General features: G+C 40.9%; 1 protein-coding gene across 2 annotated transcripts in view; it reads right to left on the bottom strand.

Annotated features, from left to right (window-relative positions):
* GPC6 (glypican 6) overlaps positions 1 to 18,373 on the bottom strand; it is a 1,113,398-nt gene that overhangs the window by 104,786 nt on the left and 990,239 nt on the right. The window lies entirely within an intron of this gene.

Consider the following 18,373-nt stretch of genomic DNA (forward strand, 5'->3'; position numbering starts at 1 on the left):
GTGACATGTTGACAGGAGCTATGTGTTAGGAGCTAGTAGTCCTGAGTTCTCATCCTTCATCTGTCACTAACTAGCTGAATGGCTATGGGAAAAAACCCTGAGCTTACCTGGCCTCAGTCTAGTGAGGTGTATAAAAGGGACTGGTGATGAAGAGTCTCTCAGGGTCTATGGTGAAGGGCATATGTCCACTCCTACGGACACATGAAAACTGGCTCGCTTTTGTCTTAACGTTCAGGGCACAGCTTGGTAGCCTGCTTCCACCAGGACTGTCGAATAGAACTTTATGTGATGAGGACTATGTGGCTGTTGAAACTTAAAATGTGCCTAGTGCAACTGGAGAATTAAATTGTTAATAAATTAGTTGGCTTTTAATTAATTTACATGCAATTTTCCTATTTTTTAAATGTTTCTTTTTGAGAGAAAGAGAGAGAGAGAGAGAGAGAGAGAGAGAGACAGATCACGAGCAGGGGAGGGGCAGAAAGAGAGGGAGACACAGAACCTGAGCAGGCTCCAGGCTCTGAGCTGTCAGCACAGAGCCCAGCGCAGGGCTTGAACTCATGAACCGTGAGATCGTGACCTGAGCCGAAGTTGGAGGCTTAAGTGACTGAACCACCCAGGTTCTCCTAAATATAATTTTAAAATTTGCTTGAGACTGCTGGCTACCATATTAGGCAACACAGCCTAGACTTTTAACATACAGATTCCAGTCTTGGATCTCAGGTTTTTCAATTGTGAAAGCTCTTGGGAGCCAATCTTAAAACAATTTCCTTCTTTCAAAATAATAGATGTTTATTATCAAACACAAAATATAGAAAAAAAACCAACAAAAAGTGAAATACACTCATAATACCACTTCCCAGAAAAACACTCTGAACAGTTTGTATAGGCCTTGTTTTTTTTCCTCTGTGCATAAATATTTTAAGCATGCAACTAGAAATATACCATACATATATCATATAATCTGCTTTCTAAATATAATATATTATTAATGGTAAATGCTGTTTATACAGTTATTTTATAGTATTAGTGTGAGGAGACCAAATTTTATCTTTATTCATATCCAACCATGCTCAACCAAAGCCCAACAATCAAAATTCTTTCAGGGTTATAAATAGTTATGAATTAGGTAGATGAGAAACCTTTTAAGAGAGATGAATTCTTGTAAGAAGGATACAGTACTCTTTAGGAAGCACAGATTTACATTTCTAAAGAGGACTAGGTTTTGTGAACAACATAAGCTTCAACAGTATCAATTGGTTTTCCGCCCCAGCCCCCAGGATGGAGTCTGCTCTACAACTCGTGTAATGCCCCGGGAATAAATGCGCTCTATTCCAGCCACATTCCTGGCACTCTGTCCCATAGTATCCTTAGGAAAATTTGGAGTATGAATAGATTCACAAAGATCCCCTAACAACAAATTTTCTGATTTTTTTCCCTTAGATACTGCAGACTTATCTGTGTACATCACGACAAGATCTTGTAACAAAAGTAGTGATTTCTCTGCATCTTGCTGACCCTAGTTATCTGGCAGCGTGGACAGAGGATGTACATTGTAGGGTTGTAGTATTTTGATGTTAAAGATGTTTTTCCCTTCAAGGTTTTAAAAGGTGGCTGTTGTCTGAGAGCTGATCTATTTCTTTTCTGTCTTCGTATCTGTTTTGTATGTTTATTAAAAATAACCTCCTTTGGGGGCGCCTGGTGGCTCAGTCTGTTAAGTGTCTGACTCTGGATTTTGACTCATGTCATGATCCCAAGGTTGTGGGATTGAGCCCTGCTTGGGATTTCTCTCTCTTTCCCTCTGCCCCTCCTCCATTCAAGTGCATTCTCTCTTTCTTAAAAAAAAAAAAAAAAAAAAAAAATCCCCTTTACCCTTAGCTTTCTAATAGGTTTTTTGATGATGATTTTTTATGACGAATGACCAAGTTTCTCTAGATGGGTATATCCTGCTAGAAGAAGCAAGAATCCTTGTACAGGAAAAAGAATTGGCCCTATGGAGTTACTCACAACGTGAAATGAAAGAAACTGATCCTTAAGGGATCAGTTAAGGGATCGTTAACTGTGTGTTTTACATAAGTATCTGCACAAATCATAATACAAAGAGTACTGGTCGGTCTATCTAGGTATATTCACCTGACATGAATGGGCTGACTTGAGACAGTGATACTGTAGGCTCTCCTGAAAATCTGAGAGCCATTGTGCTCTGGGTAATAAGGACCAGTGTTCAGACTGGATGCTAAGGACTTATTTTAGTGTGACAGTTTGAAATTATGGGGTCCTATCATAAAGTAGAGCTGTTTCTCTCTGGTGACTTCCATCTTTTTGTTCCCTGTTCCTTTCCCGCCATAGTGCATGCCTGTTAGGTTTCTGGGTCTGCAAACTTATCTCCTCTTTTTAGACTCTAATCATGATAAAAATGCTCAGGGTGAACCACTCCTGATCATTTGCCTTTGTGGCCTTGGAAAAAGGCAGCCCAGTTGATGATCCTGTATATTAAACATAACCTAATGGTCACCTACACTCAAATTGGTTGCCCCTATATTTCCATTCTTTATTGCAACTCATTTAGTTTTTTATAAGAGCTAATTTAAGATGATACATTTTTGATGTAGGTGGGTGTCTATTTTTCTTTTACTTTAGATCAGCAATTAAAATATGCTACTTTAAGTTATGTGGTTTAGGCTATTACTAATTATACATATATATATATACACACACATGTATATATGTATATATATGTACATATATGCATATATACATTATATACATATATATTTGCATATACATATGCAAATATATATATATAAATACACACGTATATACACACTAGTTTATATACCTTATATATATGTTAGTATATATTACATATATAAACTAATATATACTAATTATATACATATAATTACTAAGTAAATTAAATTCTCCTTTGAAGACTCAAAAGCCAATGTAGATTGGCTCAAAACCTCAGAATCATCATTAAGAGTAGTAATATGCATACAGTTAACACTACTATATTTTACACCTAAAAATTTAAGAGAGTAGATATTATGTTATGTGTTTTTTACCAAAATAATAATAATAAAAAAGAATAGTAATTATTATTGTGCTGATCAACTACAGAGGTGGAGAAAAGGGAACACTTTTACACTGTTGGTGAGGACATAAATTGGTGCAGCCACTGTGGAAAATACTATGGAGTTTCCTTCAAAAAGTTTAAAATAGGACTACCATATGCTCCAGCAATCTCATTTCTAGGAAATAAAATCACCAACTAGAGAAGATATTTGCACCCCCATGTTCACTGAAGTATTACTTATAATGGCCAACACATGGAAACAATGGAACTGTCCATCAACAGGTGAGTGGATAAAGATTATATATATATATATATATATATATATATATATATATATATATATAATTCAGCCATGGGAAAGAAAGGAATTCTGTCATTTGTGACAACCTGGATGGACCTAGAGGGCATTATGTTAAGTGAAATAAGTCAGAGAGAGAAAGATAAATACTGTATGATCTCAGTTATATGTGGAGTCTACAAAAAACGAAGTCATAGATACAGAGAATGGACTGGTTGGGTTGCAAGAGGCAGGAATTAGGAGGTGGGACAAATAGGTGAAAGAGGTAAAAGGATATAAACTTTCAGTTAATAAGTCCTGGGGATGTAATAATGTAAGGCATGATGACTATAGTGAACAGTATTGTTTTGCACATTGGAAGATGCTGAGAGAGTAGATCTTAACATTTTTTTTAAAGTTTATGTTTGAGAGAGAGACACACACACAGAGAGAGACAGAGCACGAGTTGGGGAGGAGCAGAGAGAGAGACACACACAGAATCCCGAGCAGGTTCCAGGCTCTGGGCTGTCAGCACAGAGCCTGATGTGGGGCTCAAACTCAATGAGTGGTGAAATCATGACCTGAGCTGAATGAAGTCAGACGCTCAACCAACTGAGCCACCCAGGCACCCAGCTAAGAGAGTAGGTCTTAAAAGTTCTCATCACAAGAAAAAAATATGTGACTATGTATCATGACGGATGTTAAATAGACTTATTGTGTGATCATCTATCTATATATACATATATATACACACGCACATGTAATCATATATATATGTGTGTGTGTATATATATGCATGTAATCATTATGTGGTACACCTTGGCCAATACAATGTTACATGTCAATTATATCTCAGTAAAAACAAAAACAAAACAAAAACACATGTCTTCTTAAGATACAGTCATCCCTGGGGCGCCTGGGTGGCTCAGTCGGTTAAGCGGCCGACTTCAGCTCAGGTCACGATCTCGCGGTCCATGAGTTCGAGCCCCGCGTCGTGCTCTGGCCTGATGGCTCAGAGCCTGGAGCCTGCTTCCGATTCTGTGTCTCCCTCTCTCTCTGCCCCTCCCCCGTTCATGCTCTGTCTCTCTCTGTCTCAAAAATAAATAAAACGTTAAAAACAAAAAATTAAAAAAAAAAAAAAAGATACAGTCATCCCTGTGCCCAGTTCCCCTTTTCATTCTAAATATACATGACAGGATTCCCCAGGGCCACAAAAGAGAAAGCTTTGCAGAAAACTCTTCTGAGTATTTTGCATTTCCACTACAAAGTGTCATGCTTATACCTCCTGTATTTAGGAGTCTAGTTTAGCTACATTACAGAATGAGAAAGTGGCAGTGGAAAGCTAGAGCTATCCAGTCCTGGGACAATGCGTAGGCCTGGGAGTAAATGGCCACTCTCCCGGGGGGCCCCAGACCTCAGGTGGTGAGAGGGTCTGCATGGCCTGCCGAGCAGCCAAGAGCATCCCTGCTTGACTGGTTTGCCTCCCACCGGCTGGGCAAGGCGGTCATTAGTTAAGCTCTCCAGGTGTCAGAAGAACCTTCCCTCTTCTTTGGGGTTGAAGGAAGACATGCCTCTCTCTCCTCCCACTACTTTTGTGACACCAAGGCAGTCGTTCGTAAGTTCCTCTGCAATCAATTAAGCCACAACATGGCCATCACTTCCTCCAGAGGCTGCCATCCTACGCTGTCTTAATTATCTCTGTGCCTTTTACATTTTGGAATATTTGGAACATTATTTTTAACTGTGTTCTTGAGCTGTTATCTATTGCCAATTAAACCGGGACAGGACTAGCATGTCAGCTAATGATCAGCCAATCCTTCTGCACATATCTCCTGTGTCATCCAAGTTTTGTTTCTCTTTTTTTTTTTTAATTTTTTTTGATATTTATTCCTTTTTTGAGAAACACTGTGAGCAGGGGAAGGACAGAGAGAGAGGGAGACACAGAATCCGAAGCAGGCTCCAGGCTCTGAGCTGTCAGCACAGAGCCTGACGCGAGGCTTGAACTCACGAACTGTGGGATCATGACCGAGCCCAAGTCGGATGCCTGACCGACTGAGCCACCCAGGTGCCCCTCTCGTTAAACAAAGGACTGTTGTCTTGCTCAAACAGTATATAAAACCTTCATTTCCAAATGGAGATTAAGTTTAGATGAGTTAAAAATTGCTGGTATCAGTGCACCTGGGTGGCTCAGTCAGTTAAGTGTCTGACTCTTGATTTCAGCTCAGGTCATGATCTCATGGTTGTGAGATCGAGCCCCACATCGGGCTCTGCACTGAGTGTGGAGCCTGCTTAAGATTCTCCCTCTGCTCCTCCCCCCCCCCCAAATAAATAAGGATTAAAAAAAATAACTGGTATTGCAGCCTGAGGTTCCGAGGCACACAGACAGAAGGCGACTCCATAAGAGCACAGGGGGCTTGCATTGCAGCTCAACCCGGTGCTCAACCAAAGGTGAGGAGCCAGGCTGCAGGTAACACCACACCTTCAGGCCAAGGCGTTTGGCTCAAGTAAGCGCAGACATTTCTGTTACGAATGAGGACACCTGATTCTGATTAGATGGAGGCAGGTGCCTGCGTTTCCATCTAGGACCATCTATTAAGTGCCGGAGACATAATGCACGTCCCAGAGTCCCATCTTGCTCATCTATGAAGTAGAGGTGATGACAATGTCTACCTGACAGTAGTGGCAAGAGGAACCAAATGAAATCGTAAAGTTGTTAGTTCAATGCCTGGCACATACATACTCAGCTGTCCACAAAGGTTAGCTAATACAAGGCGCCACCTCTGGGCGGAAGTGGAAAAGAGAGGACCAACTTACAAGATATTTTGGTGGAATCGTTGACAGCAATTGACGTGAGTTGTAAGAAAGTAAGAGGCACACGGATGACTTTAAGATGTATAGCTCTTTGGTATGCCAAATCAATGTTTTGATAATAGCTGCTTTGTGATGGATGAGTTCACTGCTGAGATGCAAGACTGCGTTATTTTCTCATGATGTCAAGCTCTACCAATTAATGATAACTACGAAGTCTTTGATGCCCTTCCTATTGAGAGGTGGGGTTTATGTCCCATCCCCTTGAATCTGGGTGGGCTCTGTCACTACTGTCACTAACAGCACATAGTAGAAAGGACGTTGCCAATTTCTAGACAGTTACCGAAGACACCGTAGCTTCCGGTTTCTGTGTCTTATGAGACTCTACTCTGAGATCACCATGCTGGACTGGTCATGGTGACAGTCGCAGCTGGGCCCAGATTTCCAGCCACCCTTGCTGCTGCAGGCAGAATGTCTGTGCCCCCCCCAAATCCATATGTTGAAACCTAATCCCCAAGATGATGCTATTTGGAGGTGGGGCCTTTGGGAAGCGATTAGGTCATGAGAGCTCTGCCCTCATGAATGTATTAGTGCCCTTATAAAAGAGACCTCAGAGAGCTCCCTGTCCCTTCCGTCATGTGAGGGCACATTGAGAAGACGGGCGCGTATGAAGGGAAGCAGTCTCGCACCAGACACCAAATCTCCTGGCGCCTTGACCTAGGATCTCTCAGCCTCCAGAAGTGTGAGAACTACATGTTTGCTGTTTAGACCATACAGTCTGTGGCATTTTTGTTATAGCAGCCCCTATGGGGCTAAGACACCTGCCGTGGTGCCAGACACATGAGGGAGGTATTCTAGGACCTTCCAGACTCCTCTCCCAGTTGATTTACCATCTAGTGACCCCAGTCAGCACCATGTGGAGCAGAAGAATCAGCCAGCTGAGTTGTACTAAAATTCCTGATCCACGGTACTGTGATCTGAAATAATACAATTATTATTATAAGCTGTTAAACTGGGGGCCATTAATTTGTGACAACAGGAAACCAGGTTGCGTATGTGGTTACAGCCACATGACAATATTTATAAAATATTCAGATATTTTCCCAGTATTTGTTTGACAGGACCTAAATATTCAGAATTCTAGCCAATTTATATCTGACAAACTTAACACCTATGATATAACCCCGGTTTACAAACACTGGAATGATCAAGAAAAAATAAATATTGTCCTCCAGGGAACATACAAAAAACAAAAACAAAAACAAAACCTTGCTCTAAGCCTACAGAGCACTAAGGTCCCCCAAATGCTCACCAGCTAGCCTCACATCAGGACATACTTTTCTCCTGGGATGTGAGCATGAGACAGAGAGGCAGCAGGCTTGGCAAAAGGTAAATACACTGATTTTTTTCTAAGTATTTGACTTTATGAAGAGCAAGAACTCTGACACAGGAGCTGGACGTTATCTCTGATCTCTGGATGGCACTGGATTAAAACCTGTCTTGCTGCAGGGACTGTTGAATGTTTACGCTCCTCTAGGATATAAATATTAAGTAGGATTTCATACGATCAGATAAATATTTTTAATTTATTTCTTGAGAAAAGGAGATGTAACATCCGAAATGATCTTGCTGAATGCTACGGATTTTAATGTAGAAGGGAGTGATTTTCAAAATGTTTTAGAGGAGACAGGAAGAGAAAGCTTTTATTTTCAAATGAGGTGTTACCAGGCTTTTCCTAAATAATGATAGAGTAGAAATGACCTTGAAAATTCAGTTAAGGGGCTCCAGGGTGGCTTAGTCTGTCAAGCGTCCGATTTCGGCTCAGGTTACCATCTCACGGTTCGTGAGTTCGAACCCTGCATCGGGCTCTTGTGCTGACAGCTCAGAGCCTGGAGCCTGCTTCCGATTCTGTGTCCCTCTCTCGATCTGCCCCTCCCCTGCTCGTGCTCAGTCTCTCTCTCCCTCTCAAGAATAAAAAACACATTAAAAATTTTTTTAAACAATTTTTTTCCCTTTGAGGGAAATCCGAATTAAGATAAAACCTCCATTTCAAAGTTCTCATTAAATCTTTTACATTTGTCTTAATAATCTACTTTTTGAAAAATGAAATCTATAAGCACAATTTACTTTATAGTTTCATAGGAATTCCATAGTGACCATTTTTTTTACAAGTAATGCTCTCCCTCTTCCATCTGATGCACCAGTGTTTTAGCTTAACCAAGATATTTTCCCCACTGAGAAGCAGAAAAAAGAATTAAAAAAATAATAATAAAAGAAAATCAAGAAATATTAAAGGTACCCTGGTAAATTCATTCACTGGCATCCAGTTATTCATTAAAAAAATTTTTTTTTAAGTTTATTTACTTATTTTGACAGAGACAGAGAGCACTAGTGGGGGAGGGGTGGAGACAGAGGCAGAGAGCAACCCAAGCAGGCTCCCTGCGGTCAGCTTAGAGCCTGATGGGGGGCTCGAACTCACGAAATGTGAGATCGTGACCTGCGCTGAACCCGAGAGTCGGGCGCTCAACCGACTGAGTCACCCAGGTGGTCCCACATCTAATTATTCATTAAAAGAAAACAAAAAAACCAGCTTCAACATACATGTATGTGCTCATTTATGCCCATGGGATAGATGTAATTAGGAAGCTTTGCTTTCTGTGGCTTCTGGAAACAGGCACATTGAGTATACACGTCCTTTGCTCTTGCCAAATCGATTAATTAAAATGCTCATGAGATCTTGGACAGGAATGTGTTTCTGGAGAGGCCTGGAAAGGGCAGAGCCAGAGGCGACAGGGATCCAGAGGCAGGTAGACCTGAGCTGGATACTCAGAAAAGGGTGGCCATGCCAGGGTAGAGAGCACGTGCTCTTTCTGGTCATAAGGGCCACGCTCTTCTCAGAGGGGCTTTTCTTTTTTTCTCGTAGTTTTTGTTTTTGGTTTTTAAGGCAATTCTATAGGAAAGACATTTTCACTTTTAGAATTCTGATTCATAAGAATCCCAAACAGAAACTATTTCCCCCTCTCTGGACTGCACTTCTGACTTTTTACATTGATCACGATCCCTACTTCTGCCTTTGCTGCTCTGTCATCTCTCCTCGGACGTGGCTAGCAGAACTGTCTTTAAAAGTGCAAATCAGATGAGGTCACTGCCTTGTTCTAAAGGTTGCCGTGGACTTTAGGAGAAAGTCGGGACCTCTTAGCCTGGCCTTAGCAGCCCTGTCCACTACCACCCATGGTGCCCCAGCCCCATGTACAGGACTCCCTTCTCAGCATTCCATCAGAACTCTGAAAATGACATCGACATTGTCACCAACATCCCCCACACATGCAATCCCTCCTGAAATTGATGGCCGACTAGTTATTCTATATGTTGCCGTGTTCTCATTTTATCTGCTGGAGAACTTCCAAAGGTTCAAGTCTGAAAAGAGATTGGTGACCAGACTTCATCCCTCATTGCAAATTCACTTCTCACCACTGAACATGTCCCGTGGCTTCCTGCTGTTACAAATAATGCCACAGTGAGTATCCTTGCACAGGATTCATTCAACATATGTGCAAATAACTGTGTTGGATAAAATCTTAGGAGTTCAACTGCTAGGTCAAATATATTTTGGCATTTAAAATTTTGACAATGCCAAAGTTCTCTCTGTAAAGACTACCTGTTTACGTTCCTGATAGCAATACACAACAGTGTCTGGTTTTCTAGGTCTCAAACTTTTAGATGTTGTTAAGATCAAACGGTTGGCTGTTTCCCAATCTGATAGGGTAAGAAACTGGCATCTCAGTGTGGTTTTGACTTGAATTTCCTTCATTATAAGATTGAACATCCTTTAATATGTTTAATACTGCATTTTTCTCTTCATATTCTTCGTTCACTTACTTTTCTGTTGGATTACTTTTTCATTTTGATATAAGGAATTATTTTTTGTAAAAATAAATACGTTAAAGACATCAGCTCTTTGGTGACATGAATCACCATTTCCTCTCACTAGTTGCCATTGATCTTGGGACTTGGTTCATGGTAGTTTTCGCTACGCAGAAATTTGAAATTTTTTATAGTCAAATTTACCACTCATTTGTTCATTCTTGGTCTTGTGTCGTATTATACAGGCTTTCTCCTTTCCACGTTCACCTCTATGACCTAATGTACTTCCACTCAGGTATTCCCTCACTATCTTCCTTGCTATTCCATGAATATTGGCCAGGTACTTCTTCCTTGAATACTCTCCCCCAAATTTCTATTTCTCTCTTATTTTCTACTGGTCTCTCCCCCCGTGTCACATCTTAGAAAAACCTTCTCTACCCTACAAACTACCACTCTTATCTGATTGCTGTTTATTTATTTTTGAGAGAGAGAGAGAGAGAGAGGGAGAGAGAGAACATGAGTGGGGAAGGGGTGGAGAGAGAGGGTGACAGAGAATCCCAGCAGGCCCCACGCTGCCAGCACAGAGCCTGATGCGGGGCTCGAACCCGCAAACCATGAGATTGTGACCTGAACTGAAGGTGGACACTTAACCGACTGAGCCATCCAGGTGCCCCTGATTACTGTATTCTGGACAGCAAGAAGGCACAGACTTCATCTTTGTTGTCTGTAGTCCCAAGCCCTAGAAAAACTGGGATCTGGAGTTGTGAAATCATCATTTGTTAAATAAATTATTGGAACAGTTTTTAAAAACTCTCTTTATTTTCTTCTAGAAACTTAAAAGCTAATTTGCTGCCCTCCTCTTCGCCTTAAGACTCTGTCTGTCTGTCTGTTCCCCTGCCACGTGCACCATCACAAATGCCTGCAAAACTTTATTAGCGCTGGCCCGGAGGATAAATAGCCCCTTGCTGGCTTTTGATGTGTTATAAGGTAGATGAAGAGTTTCTGTGGGAATTCAGAATCTTATTGTACTTTTTTATTAGGTAGAATAACTTTTTAGATCTTTTAGCTTGAAATTGAAAAGTATGGCTGGTTTTCTTTCTGTCAGAGGTCATTCCTAGGTTAATCTAAAAAAAAAAAAAAAAGTGACATATTCGGCTTTTACCAAACAAAGCAATTCCTGTTGTTTCTCAAGAGTCCAAGTTTGCCATTAACTTTGAAAACAATCTCTATGATAAATGTCATATGTGTTTCTTCCTGGCAATTTGTCTACATTCACTAAATACCAAATTAATGATCTTTTTTTTTTTTTTTTTTTTTCTTATTTTGCCAAGCCTGTGTGGTGTTTAGGTCCATTAAACGACGACGACAACAACAACAACAACAAAAGACAAAGAAGACAACAACAGGAGTCAGATCTAGCTACAGATATCAATACCACAAAGTGAGGTAAATAATAGAAAATGGAAATGAACCAATTAAATGCAGTTTAAAATAGTGCACAGATATTTGATACCAAATAAGGCAGGGACAGTCACCCAGAATAATTACAGTAACTAAAGAACTTAAGCCAAATAAAAGAGAATTTAATGAAGATCACTGTTTACTTTGAAACCAAATCCAGGAAGAGGAGGAGAGAACAAATATACAAACTAATTTAATTCGGAAACCAATGCAAACAAAGAGGTTTATTTTGCTTCTACACTGTAAAAGAAAATGCAAATTGTGGGAGAAATCATTCTCCAGTACTCCCAGCACAGTACAGAAATTGGAATTTCCAGGACTCATTTTCAGATGTTGGTTTCTTGTTAGTAGAATGATGCATTGCATTTCATAAAATGTAATATATTCACGCAAGCATCATCTCAATTCTGTATTATATCTTTGGGATGTTTAGTTACATCACGAGCCAGAAAGAGTGGGCTTTGTAAATCATGAACTTGATGGACATCAAAGTGTATACTACCAACCATAATCCTTTATTCAAATTTTTATTGCTGGTTCTTCATACGAATAATTTTTTATGTCATTTGTAGCTAGGAACGTTCCAAAAATTCACATCAACCCAACAATCTTTGCCTTGATGATGAATCACAGGATTAAAGGGTAAAGAATTCTTAAAGATCTCTTTCACAGAAGAACTATACTTATCTTTACATTCTTGGTGCCTCCAGAGGGTTCTGGTATCTAGTGGATTGATTTGGACCAACCAGTTGGTTTTATTGTTTAGGAAACAAGAACCCAAAGAAGAAAAGCAAATCATTCAGTGCAAACAACATCCCTTTGACCAAAATCTTTGTTCTCTCTTTCTCTATCCATTATACCAAGTATTGAAATTGCTCAAATAGCATCAATGTGCTTACTTACTATTTTGTTACTTAAAATTACAAGTGTTTCACCACTTTTAAAAATATCGAAAGAGAAAGCATAAATGATAAAGATAGAGCATTTTTGCCCTAAGATTTTTCTCCTTCCTTCTTTGCTGCAGTTAAGTTCTTCTTTAAGCCTCCTTTAGGGCCCCAGTTCTTTCAGGGTGGGCACCGTGATCCTCAATTGTCCCTGACAAACTTATAAAAGCATTCACTTCGAGTCATAGGCTCCGCGACCCTGGGCAAATTGCTTAACCACTGTGATCCTGGTGTCCTCTGTTATCATGGGGGCTCTTCCTATGTCACCGTGGGGGTTAGATGGAACTAGGCACAGCACACTAAATGCTTATTATTACAGTATGCTTATTGTATCTTTGTGGAGAGGAGAGTCCTTTCATTTACCAACAAAATGAATATTGAAGGTTTGATTCCATCATCATCCACGAGGTCATAAACCCTTACTGAAAGAGGACAATATCTGACACGACCCCTTTATCTTACAGAGAAGGTCACCAAGTCCCAGTGACACGAGGGGTCTAGTGATTTGACTGGACACCCTGGCAGACTTGTGACCATTGTCCAGTTCTGTCTTCAAACAGGCTTTCTCTACTACATCGTGCTGGTTCCTTCTGCACAGTCAGCCAACCTACCATTAAGAAACAGAACCAGTTACTCCTCATCAGGGAAATACAAATCAAAACCACACTCAGATATCACCTCACTCCAGTCAGAGTGGCCAAAATGAACAAATCAGGAGACTATAGATGCTGGACAGGATGTGGAGAAACAGGAACCCTCTTGCACTGTTGGTGGGAATGCAAACTGGTGCAGCTGCTCTGGAAAACAGTGTGGAGGTTCCTCAAAAAAACTAAAAATAGATCTACCCTATGACCCAGCAGTAACACTGCTAGGAATTTACCCAAGGGATACAGGAGTACTGATGCATAGGGGCACTTGTACCCCAATGTTTATAGCAGCACTCTCAACAATAGCCAAATTATGGAAAGAGCCTAAATGTCCATCAACTGATGAACGGATAAAGAAATTGTGGTTTATATACACAATGGAGTACTACGTGGCAATGAGAAAGAATGAAATACGGCCCTTTGTAGCAATGTGGATGGAACTGGAGAGTGTGATGCTAAGTGAAATAAGCCATACAGAGAAAGACAGATACCATGTATTTTCACTCTTATGTGAATCCTGAGAAACTTAACAGAAACCCATGGAGGAGGGGAAGGAAAAAAAAAAAAAAAAAGAGGTTAGAGTGGGAGAGAGCCAAAGCATAAGAGACTCTTAAAAACTGAGAACAAACTGAGGGTTGATGGGAGGTGGGAGGGAGGGGGGGTGGGTGATGGGTATTGAAGAGGGCACCTTTTGGGATGAGCACTGGGTGTTGTATGGAAACCAATTTGACAATAAATTTCATATATTGGAAAAGAAAAAAAGAAAAAAGAAACAGAACCAGTTAAAGCATTTCGGGTGTCAATAAACCAAAAAAGCCTAAACCTTTTGCCAGTATATTGCAGTTAAAGCAATCCTCCTATTTCTCCCTCCTTTGCCCTAAAAGTTAATAAAGCAAATAACCCCAGAGACCATTTGTTCCTGTAGCACAAGGGCTTGCAACCTACATGGAATGAATCACGAACCTCTCCCAGAACCAATAAAAAATAAATAAATGAAAAGTCAGGTGTGTTGTCAGAATTCCCTGCTGGGTCTGAACAGAGTGATTAGTGAGCGATTCAGCAAGCAATGGAACCCTTCTCTCCTTCTCATGTGTGTACTGGTGTTATTAAAAAGTATAGATTTTTTATTATTTTGTTGCCATGCGAAACAAAAGGAAGATGAAAATACAGGGCAGTCTGCCCTGTATCATGGGTCATCAGACCCAAAGTAAAATGCTGGATTGTTTAAGAAAAGAAAAACCCCCACCATTTTGGCAGGTGATAACTTCATCTCTTCTCGTGTCTGATTCACCCTGTGAAATGGCAAGATGACTTCTTTATTTCTTCTGTCTCTATATCTTTAAAAAAATTTTTTTTAATGTTTTTATTTATTTTTGAGACAGAGAGAGACAGAGTATGAGCAGGGAAGGGGCAGAGAGAGGGGGGACACAGAATCCGAAGCAGGCTCTGGGCTCTGAGCTGTCAGCACAGAGCCCGACGTGGGGCTTGAGCTCACGGAGTGTGAGATCATGACCTGAGCTGAAGTCGGACGCTTAACCAACTGAGCCACCCAGGCACCCTGGTCTCTACATCTTATATCAAGTTATCAAGTTATCTTCAAAATATGCGCCTTGGTGAAGATACAGATTGTTTTCTAACCTGGGGGGGAGGGAGGGAGGAAAGGGTGGGGAGAGAGAGAGAAAAAGAGAGAGAGAGACAGAGAGACAGACAGAGAGAGACAGAGAGAAGGCCATGATCCCACGACAGAGAAGGACTGGGTACTTAGGCAGCATTTTCATGGAGCCTGGGCCTGGTACTGGTATAACAGCTTTAGGGCACAGAGATTCATTTTACTTTTACAGCAATACCATGCTGTAGGGAGTACTATCATCTCCTTTAATGACTGTGGAGGCTAGACCCTAGAGGTGAAATAGCTTGCCCAAAGTCTCATGGCTTGTGGGGTGGTTAGGGTAGCTGCTGGTCTGAGTAGGCCAGAACGAACACCAAGGAACTGCTTGAACTTGTCACTCTAGCTAAGGAGACCTCCTCGAGTCCCAGGTAGGTGGGCCTGAGCGTGCATCTGTGCAGTTAACGAGGCTGAGGCAGGCGAATCACTGCCCACACTTCTCTGGTCCTGCTCCTCCACAAGGCTGTGTCACAAAAACAAGTGCTCCTGGGAGCTCTGGATAGCCGCTCTCATGTTCAGGCTCCGGGTACACACTTCCTCTTTATGGGCCTTCCATTATTAGTGTTGGGGGTTTAGGCTCTTCTAGAACTTATCACTGAAATATAACCTTGTTGAATATGAGAATGCAGTGGTTTTTCTGTTCTTAGAATACGTGTATGGGGAAGGAGTATTTAACATCAGCCATAAAATTAAAGGTCACTTCATTTATTTGGCTTTCAAAAAGATATAACTACTTTCTTACAAGATTTATTTTTTTAATTTTAATGTTTATTTGTTTATTTTTTGAGAGCGAGAGAGACAGAGCATGAGCAGTGGCAGAGAGAGAGAAACACGGAATCCGAAGCAGGCTCCAGGCTCTGAGCCATCAGCACAGAGCCTGACTTGGGGCTCGAACTCATGAACCACAAGATCATGACCTGAGCTGAAGTCCGTTGCTTAACCAGCTGGGCCACCCAGGTGCCCCCACAAGATTTCTTTTTATGCTGAAGAACATATTAGGTGAATTGGAAGGGAAGTTTTTAGGCAATATTCACTCCTTTTTTATCTTAAGTCTCTCCTAGCCAGGGAGTGGATCTTCAACTGCACATTGGACATCTCCACCCAGTGTCTATTTATGTATGTTTGTTATATAAAATTTGGAAAAAAGAAGAGAATAAAAATCCTCTGATATACCAAGACAGAGATCACTATGGGTAATATTTTGTGGTACTTCCTTCCTGGTGTGAATTCTAATATGAATAGTATTGGGGTCAGGCTAAATGCAGTTTTCCCCCTTTACTTTCAGTTCAATAGCACAGAGTGAGATATCCCCACTATATCCAAGAACATATCCCTTTTAGTGACTGCACGATATTTTATGTCTTCAATGCATTCTAAACTTCTGTCACCTTTCTACCATAGTTGGCTTTATAAGTTCTTACCAGATTTTGCACTGCTATGAAATAGAGCTCCTATCTTTGATCTGTACCTATTTCTGATTATCACCTTAATATAGATTTCTGGGGTGCTGGTGTGGCTCATTCTGTTAAGCACTGGACTTTGATTTCGGCTCAGGTCACGATCTCATGGTTCGTCGTCAGTCTGAGCCCTGCATTGGGCTCTCTACTGTCAGCTCAGAGCCGTTTTTACATCCTCTGTCCCTGCCCCTCCTCTCTGCCCTTCCCCCACTCATGCTCCCTCTCTCTCTCAAAAATAAATAAACATTAAAGAAAGATAGATTTCTTTAAATTGACAGTTTTTTATTAATTTAAAAATAAGTATAACAAACTTTTGATAAATACAAAAAGTTCAGACTTTAATATGGAGAAATACCCTTAATATAGAGAGCTAAATGTAGGCAAGAGAAATAGTTCTGATTCCACCATTTCATAGGCCTCCTGCATTTAAAAGGCAGCCATTTAAGATGATACTGCATTTTTAAATTTAAAAATTTAGAATGAAAAGAATTGTTTGTTTCAATGCATTAAAAGGAGACACGGGTTCTAGTACCTTCACAACCTACGCATGTGACACTGAAGTTATTACTTCACTTCTGTAAAGTTCAGTGTTTCAGTTTGTAGATATCTCATGGGCATCCTAGCTCCAAAGCCACGTGGATCTATAGCTCTAGACCATCTTGGAGGGAGCACGCTGCTCTGGGATCAGCGAGGATGAGTCCATGGGTGTTGGCGGATAAACCAAAGACAAAGTGGGTGGGGCCACTGGCCTAGGATTCTGACCCAAGCAGGTTCTGACCCAAGCAGGGGCAACAGCAGCCAGAGGCGTTCACTAAGCATCCATGTGAAGGACGTGTGCGGCACAGATGAAGAAAAGCTATAGGGATGCAGATAAGATGCCACCCATGGAAACAAACACAAGCCGCCCACGTTGGGAGGATGTAGAAGGAATGGATAGGTGTGTGTCCTGTCACAGAAACACTTGGCTTTTACTTTTGGCTCCATTCTTAAGACCATTTCCTCTCCAGATTAACGTTAAAGGAAAGAAAACTGTGTATAAAAAGGTAGGCTTCAAAAACGGCCAGTTGGAATCCACCAGTGATTTCTGAAAAGCCAGTCAGAGGAAAATGGGTCAGTGGCCCCAAATCCAACTTGAAACTGGAATGCAAGGGAAGCAGGACTTTGAAATGTGGGAGCAGTATTATCGAGCTGTGTGCATTATCGTGTTCGATGATCATGGACGTCTGGAGTAGATGATCGTGAAAGACTTAGGTATGGAGGCAAGGGGATCAGCAGGTAGCCATTCACTTAGATTCGAAGGCAAACAAATAGCTTAGTTGTTGAAGAGCCACCAGTCAAATCACTTCCTACATCCTGCCAGCAGCGTCTCATTTAATCCGCTGGCTCTCAGAGGTAGATGCTTAAACGAGGTAGAGGGGCTTAAACGAATCAAACTTCGTGAAGCCAGAGTTTCCATATTGAGAATGGAGCCGGATGCCAACCCAGATCCATGAGACTCCAACCTCTAAGCTTGTAACCGTTACTCTCTGTGCTTCTAAACACTTAACAAGATTTAAAAAATATCCATATTCAAAAGGCAATGTGAAAGTCCTAGAACTGCTTGCAGAATTAATCAAAGCATTACAATAAATTGCAAAATTTGAGAGATGCTCCTCAGGGAGGAAGTCTTTGTTATCTTGGTCAAATAAAACGTCCAGTGTCAAAGACCTTGATGTTTTTCTAGAGAATTCCCTCTATTTTCTTTAAGTATGTATGTAAGGTTTTAAGAGCAAAAGACATAGAAAACGTAGGCTTGCTTACAATAGAAGTAGAAAAAAAAATCAGGATGAGTATCTGCTATTTGGTGATAGAGTCAACTCCAAAAACTGGTGCCCGGTGCCTTCCCATTTGTATCCTTACTTAGGTAGACAAACATGTGCCAAGTTATTTCTGCTAACACACCTGAATTAACTGTAAGACACCTTTGGGTATTTGTAAATCAATAATACTACTGTTTTTTAAAGCAAACACGTATCTTGAAAACAGGCTCAGAGATCTTTGTAAGAAAGGGAACAGTAATCTGAGGCTATTAAAAGGCAATGAATGGGACTGATTTTAAAGAAAAAGCAAGGTGGTGTATTCTAGTGACAAATGGGTGATGAATATATGTATGCATATTCAGTGTATTACTTGCTAT

Source organism: Panthera onca, chromosome A1, assembly GCF_046562875.1.
Source record: "Panthera onca isolate mPanOnc1 chromosome A1, mPanOnc1 haplotype 2, whole genome shotgun sequence".
Classification (NCBI taxonomy): Eukaryota; Metazoa; Chordata; class Mammalia; order Carnivora; family Felidae; genus Panthera; species Panthera onca.